Below are 6,827 nucleotides of genomic sequence, written 5' to 3' on the forward strand. Positions count from 1 at the left end.
CTGAGGGAGAAAAGAGGGGTTTGTGGGTCCGCATCAGGAGCAGGGGCCACGTCAGGATGAGCGGCAGGGGGTACTGCTGGGCCGGGGGCGGCGTCTGAGGCAGGACGGGTGTGTTGGGGTCGGTAGGACGTGGTGCATGGGGCAGGAAGAGGAGCTGGTGTCTGCCTAAAGAAGCAGAGCTGCTCTAGGGTGTCTAACCTGCGGTGTAGAAACAGTAGCTGTAGAGCCGATGAGAGTTGCCTCTGCGTGGGTAAGCCATTCTTCCATGTTGCTTGAAGACTGGGAGCGTGATCTGTTTCTCCTCCATCCTGCGTGAGTGCGAATCTCCGGGGGTCACCATTTGTGGGGTACGGGTTGTTTGGTTCACACTCAGGATGGGATGGAGAAAGGAAACTCACAATGTGCTCTCTGTATACATGTTGTATTGGATGTACAATGCAGCTTGGTGCTGGGAAGGCAGCGTGGTTACAAGCGTGATGTAGAGAGAGCTGGTTGGTGAGGGTGCTCAGAGGAGGACAGCTTGTGGGTCGCCATGCTCGCCGGCGGGAGCGAGGACCGCCAGGCAGGCGGAGGAGGAGGTGTTGCTGGCTGGTTGGTGTAGGTAGAAAGAGAGACAGGTCACCACGAGGTCAGGTCTTAAATAGCGGGGGGTAGGCGTGGCTTAGTAGTTGACCTCCGTGATGTATGGCGGCGCTGGTTGACCCAGACCACGAGGCATACACTGGGGAATTCACGGGGTCGGCAACTCAGCGACAAACAGCGTTTGTAGGGGAGAAATCCACTACAGTAGCGCCATCACATTGACCACAACACTTAAGAGCAAAAAATCTAGTTTCTGCATTAAAGCATTTATTTAGACTACATAAGGACATAATTCTTATATGTAATGGTAAAATCATATATCTTCTAAAACTGGCTTTCCATGTTAAATGATCACGTGACACCGTGTTGCTACAAGATAGGGTAAACTGGTAAAGCCACATTTGTTCTCATTTTCGCCACTTATCAGCTTACTATAATAGTAGTTCAAACGGTTGGTTTATGAAGTGTTACTGTGTTAGTAGTAGCACAGGAGGTCCTCAGAGACCGGGAAACCTGTGACGTTTGGTAGGGTCACACTGGATAACACCCTGTTCACCTCTGTTCAACCGAGGCTCGAACCCTAGACATACAGTATATTGCTTATTTCCGAGAGTTAGGCGCTGCCCAGTACTTGCCAAAAGTGCGTAACAGAGACGTGACCGATTGCCTAAGCCCTAAGCAGCTAACGAACTGACCAGTGGTGAAGATGATAAAGGTAAAAAAATAAAGAGTCAAAGTCAACCACATAGTGCATTATCATCTGGATAAATTGAGAATCTACGTTTAGAAGTGGTCACTACGTTTAGAAGTGGTCAAACATCAGTGAAATCCCTGAAATATTAAAACAATCTTAAGGTTCCTAAAAAAAAAATTCTCTCTTGAAATTGAAGTACTGTATTGACCATAAAACTATTACATCAAAAGGACAGGGTAGCATACTGTAGTGGATTCCTCCCCTACAAACGCTTGTCGCTGAGTAGCCGACCCAGCGAATTCCCCAGTGTATGCCTCGAGGTCTAGGTCAACCAGCGCCGCCATACATCACGGAGGTCAACTATTAAGCCACGCCTACCTCCGCTATATAAGACCTGACGTCGTGGTGACCTACCTCTCTTTCTACCTACAGCCAGTCTATCAAGTAACACCACCTCCTCCGCTCCTGCCTGGCGGCCCTCGCTCCCGCCGGCGAGCATGGCGACCCACAGGCTGGTCCTCCTCTGAGCATCCTCACCCACCAGCTCTCTCTACATCACGCTTGTAACCACGCTGCCACTTCCCAGCACCAAGCTGCACTGTACTTCCAATACAATATGTAAACAGAGAGCACATTGTGAGTTTCCTTTCTCTATCCCATCCTGAGTGTGAACCAAACATCTCGTACCCCACAAAGTAACACACGATAAGATGCAGTTACAAAATATTTGTACAGAGGTTCTGAAGATTCCTTCAACCCCTCAGGATGTGAGGAGGCTGGGACAAAAGCAGGGGGATAAGCCTCGCCCTCTCAGGATCACACTAGAGAGCGGGGAAGAGAATTTGCAGGTTATTCGGCAGGCAAAAATCATAGCAAGGAGCGAGGCATTTCGGGATGTATTCATTCACCCAGATCGCACGGTAATGCAGAGGGAACAGCACAAGAAGCTCCTGCAGGACTTGAAACAGAAGAGGGAGGAGTCAAGGAAGAACGGGGACGGGTGTACATGAGTTATACTCAGGGGGAGGGTAGTGGAAGCAAGTGTGCCGACACAGGGCCAGGGGCAGCAGTGCACCCTCCACCCGCTCTAACCCCCACCCGGGAGGCGGCACCAGCTCCGCCTACCGGACAGGAGGCGAGCGCCATGTAAGCAATGACATTTTTAACCACACCCTGCAAAATACAGTGTTGTAGTGGATTTCTCCCCTACAAACGCTGTTTGTCGCTGAGTAGCCGACCCCACCAATTCCCCAGTGTGTGCCTCGTGGTCTAGGTCAACCAGCGCCGCCAAACATCACGGAGCGGGGGTCAACTACTAAGCCACGCCAACCCCCACTATTTAAGACCTGAACTCGTGGTGACCTGTCTCTTTCTACCTACAGCCGCAGACAGCAACACCCCCTCCTCTGCCGCTGCCTTGCGGCCCTCGCTCCTCTTCCGCCTGCCTGGTGGTCCTCTCTCCCGCCGGCGAGCATGGCGACCCACAAGCTGTCCTTCTCTGAGCGTCCTCACCAACCAGCTCTCTCTACATCACGCTTGTAACCATGCTGCCTTCCCAGCACCAAGCTGCATTGTACATCCAATACAACATGTATATGGAGAGCACATTGTGAGTTTCCTTTCTCCAACCCATCCTGAGTGAACACCAAACATCTATACCTCATAATGGTGACCCCCGGAGATTCGCACTCACACAGGATGGAGGAGAAACTGATCACGCTCCCAGTCTTCAAGCAACATGGAAGACTGGCTTATCCACGCAGAAGCAGCTCTCATCGGCTCTACAACTACTGTCTCTACACCACAGGTTAGACACCCTAGAGCAGCTCTGCTACTCTAAGCAGACACCAGCTCCTCTTCCTGCCCCAAGCACCACGTCCTACCGACCCCAGCACACCCGTCCTGCCTCAGACGCCGACCCCGGCCCAGCAGTAACCCCTTCCGCTTCTGCTGACGCAGCCCCTGCTCCTGACCCAGGCCCACACACCCCAGCAGGCGCATCTGACGACTCTGTACCTGCCGTGAGGGAAGCACAAAATTCATCGCCTCCACACACCCTTTTTCTCCCTCTCTTCTCCCACAGATAGTGTGTATATAGACAGTTGTATCCAGCGACCGGCTCATCCACGCCATCGCCGTTGTCTCACATGAGGCATGCACCGCCCGTTCTGCATCACATGTGCTAAGCAACCCTGCAGACAGCAAGTCTCCTACGCCGCCTGGAGGGAAGGGGGAGTATTGTAGTGGATTTCTCCCCTACAAACGCTGTTTGTTGCTGAGTAGCCGACCCTACCAATTCCCCAGTGTATGCCTCGTGGTCTAGGTCAACCAGCGCCGCCATACATCACGGAGGTCAACGACTAAGCCACGCCTACCTCCAGTATTTAAGACCTGAACTCGTGGTGACCTGTCTCTTTCTACCTACAGCCACAGCCAGCAACACCTCCTCCTCCGCCGCTGCCTTGCGGCCCTCACTCCTCTTCCGCCTGCCTGGCGGTCCTCTCTCCCGCCGGCGAGCATGGCGACCCACAAGCTGTCGTTCTCTGAGCATCCTCACCAACCAGCTCTCTCTACATCACACTTGTAACCATGCTGCCTTCCCAGCACCAAGCTACATTGTACATCCAATACAACATGTATATAGAGAGCACATTGTGAGTTTCCTTTCTCCATTCCATCCTGAGTGTGAACCAAACAACCAAAAACCCCACAGTGTACTTAGCAAATGCTGCAGCTTCTGAGAATGGGGGGGGGGTTACTACTAAGAGCAGAGACATTACTGAAAACAAATTCTGGCTTTAATGTCATGTACACTAATACTAACACGTTCCTTGATAAGAGAGAGGAGTTTGAAACATTACTGAGAGTACACCAACCAGATATTGTAGGAGTTGTAGAACTATTGTACAAGAACAGGAGAATCGACCCAGAGGAATGTGAGTTCAGTATTGCTGGATATGACTCATTTACGAACCTTTCTCAAGAAACTTGCAGGAGGGGTGTGGTTATCTATGCTAGGCAAGACCTTAGAGCCAGCCAGGCGAGGGTACAGGGAGAGGATGTTTTTGAAGAGTGCAAGTGGTGTAAAATTAAATTAAAGGGAGGGGACTTACTTATCGTCGGGTGTATCTACAGATCCCCAAACTGTGGCCCACTAAATCAAAGGAACTTAAGAGCCTTAATAGACAACGCGGCAATGCTCAACCCTAGCCACCTCCTTATCATGGAGGACTTTAACTATGGCGACATCGACTGGAGAAACGAGTCCACCCTAAATGACTTGAATAACCCCACTACTCTTTTTGTAGAAACTCTGAGAGATAATTTTCTGTTCCAACATGTTAGAGACCCGACACATTACAGAGGGGAGCAAACACCCAAGCCACTTGACCTCATCATAACAAACGAGGAGGGTATGGTGGCCAAACTGGAACACCTTGCCCCAGTTGGCACCAATCACCATATAGTGTTGTCATTCAGAATTAACTGTTACCTAGTTCAGGATAAGGCCAGGCCAAGGTGCAAATATTACAAGGGAAATTACAATGGGATGAGGGAAGAGATGAGAGGTATCAACTGGCCTGACTCATTAGGGTACAAGAACTCAGACACTACGCTGAATATCAAAACTAGTAAAGTGACCCATTTGATCGATAAATATATTCCCAAGACCAAACCCAGTGCTACTAGGAATACGAGGGAATCCCTACACATGAACCATGCGGCAGTCGACAGAATTAAGAAGAAAACTCAGAAATTCAAGACGTGGGTTGGGTAAAACGATGAGCAAGACAGGAGGATGTATGCAAGAGCCAGAAACCAAGCAAAGATAGAGTGTAGAAGGGCTGAAAAGGAGTTCCAGAGGCTGGTTGCAAGCGAGGTCAAGTCAAACCCAAAGGCGTTTTACCGCTTTGCAAAGTCGAAATTGAAAACGCGAGTAGGAGTATCAGACCTGAGGCTTGAGGATGGTAGTTACGCAGATTCTGACCAGGATAAAGCTGAGGCATTGAACAGCTAGCTTCTTTTCCTCGGTGTTCACAGGAGAGGATGCAATTAACCGTCCTGCGTTTGAGGACAGACGGTTCGACACAGTACTGACTCACATTGTGTTCACAGAAGAGGGTATTAGAAGTAAACTGTCCAGGCTAAAGGTCCATAAGAGTCCCGGCCCTGACATGGTGCATCCTAGAGTGCTAAGAGAGTTGTGAACGAGCTTGCTGAGCCCCTGAAGATCCTGTTTTGTAAATGACTGGATGAACAAAAGGTCCCCAGTGAATGGAAAGTGGCTTATGTGAGTCCGATCTTTAAGAAGGGCGATCGTCACTCCACGAACAACTATAGACCGGTGAGCCTGACCAGCATAATATGTAAAGTACTTGAGAGTAGTATCAGGGATGCCGCAATGGAACATCTAATACGAAACAACCTTGTAAAGGATTGCCAACAGGGTTTTATGCCGGGGCACTCCTGCTTAACACAATTGCTCAAGGTATTGGATATTTGGACCCATATTCTGGAACGGGGTGGTAATATCGACAATATTTACCTAGATTTTGCCAAGGCTTTCGACAGAGTACCCCATGAAAGGCTGAAAATCAAACTGGAAGGGTACGGAATTCAGGGAAATGTCCTAGCGTGGATAGAAGACTTTCTACATGACCGCAAGCAGTGTGTGGTGATTAATGGCACGAAATCGTCATCCGTACCTGTCACAAGTGGGGTACCACAGGGCAGTGTATTGGGCCCGCTGTTGTTTATTTGTTTCATAAATGACATGCCTGATGTTGTATACTCTTCCATACAAATGTTTGCCGATGACGCCAAGTTATTTCGGGAAAATAAGAACCAAGCGGACTGTGAAGAGCTGCAGAAGGACCTCTGTGGGCTCCAAGAATGGTTGAAGAAATGGCTGTTGAGATTCAATATCACGAAGTGTAAGAGGATGCACCTGGGGCGTATCAACGGTAAGGAGGCGTATCGTATGTCCCAACGGGATGAAGAAACTGCACTAGTTGAGACTGAATGTGAGAAAGACCTAGGAGTGTATGTTGACAATGAGCTGAAGTTCTCGAGCCATTGCGAGAAGAAGGTAAACCAGGCAAATAAATTATTGGGTCTTATAAGAAGGTCGTTCAGATATCTAGACGGTCCATCCCTCGTAACGATCTTCAAGAGTGAAATGCTTCCCCATCTGGAGTACTGTCACCCCGTCTGGTCCCCGAGATATGCTAGGGACTGTCAGTTGGTTGAAAATTTTCAAAGGAGGGCCACCAGACTGGTGCCTCCACTTCGGCACCTCAACTACCCTGAGAGATTGGAGAGCCTGAACTTGCCTAGCCTATACTACAGACGGGCAAGGGGTGGCCTAGTTGAGGTGTATAAGCATCTCAGGGGGCACTACTCAGTCGAGTGTCCTTACTTGGAGCTGACGGACGCTCGCCCCACAAGGGGTCATGTAGTGGCTCCTCTCCCCTACAACTCCCAACTGAGCTCCGGCCGCGCGCCTACCAGCCAACCAGCGTACAGCCAGCTACGCCGAGAGACTAGGTCT

The sequence above is a fragment of the Homarus americanus genome, unplaced genomic scaffold, assembly GCF_018991925.1.
Source record: "Homarus americanus isolate GMGI-L3 unplaced genomic scaffold, GMGI_Hamer_2.0 scaffold49667, whole genome shotgun sequence".
NCBI classification, from domain to species: Eukaryota; Metazoa; Arthropoda; class Malacostraca; order Decapoda; family Nephropidae; genus Homarus; species Homarus americanus.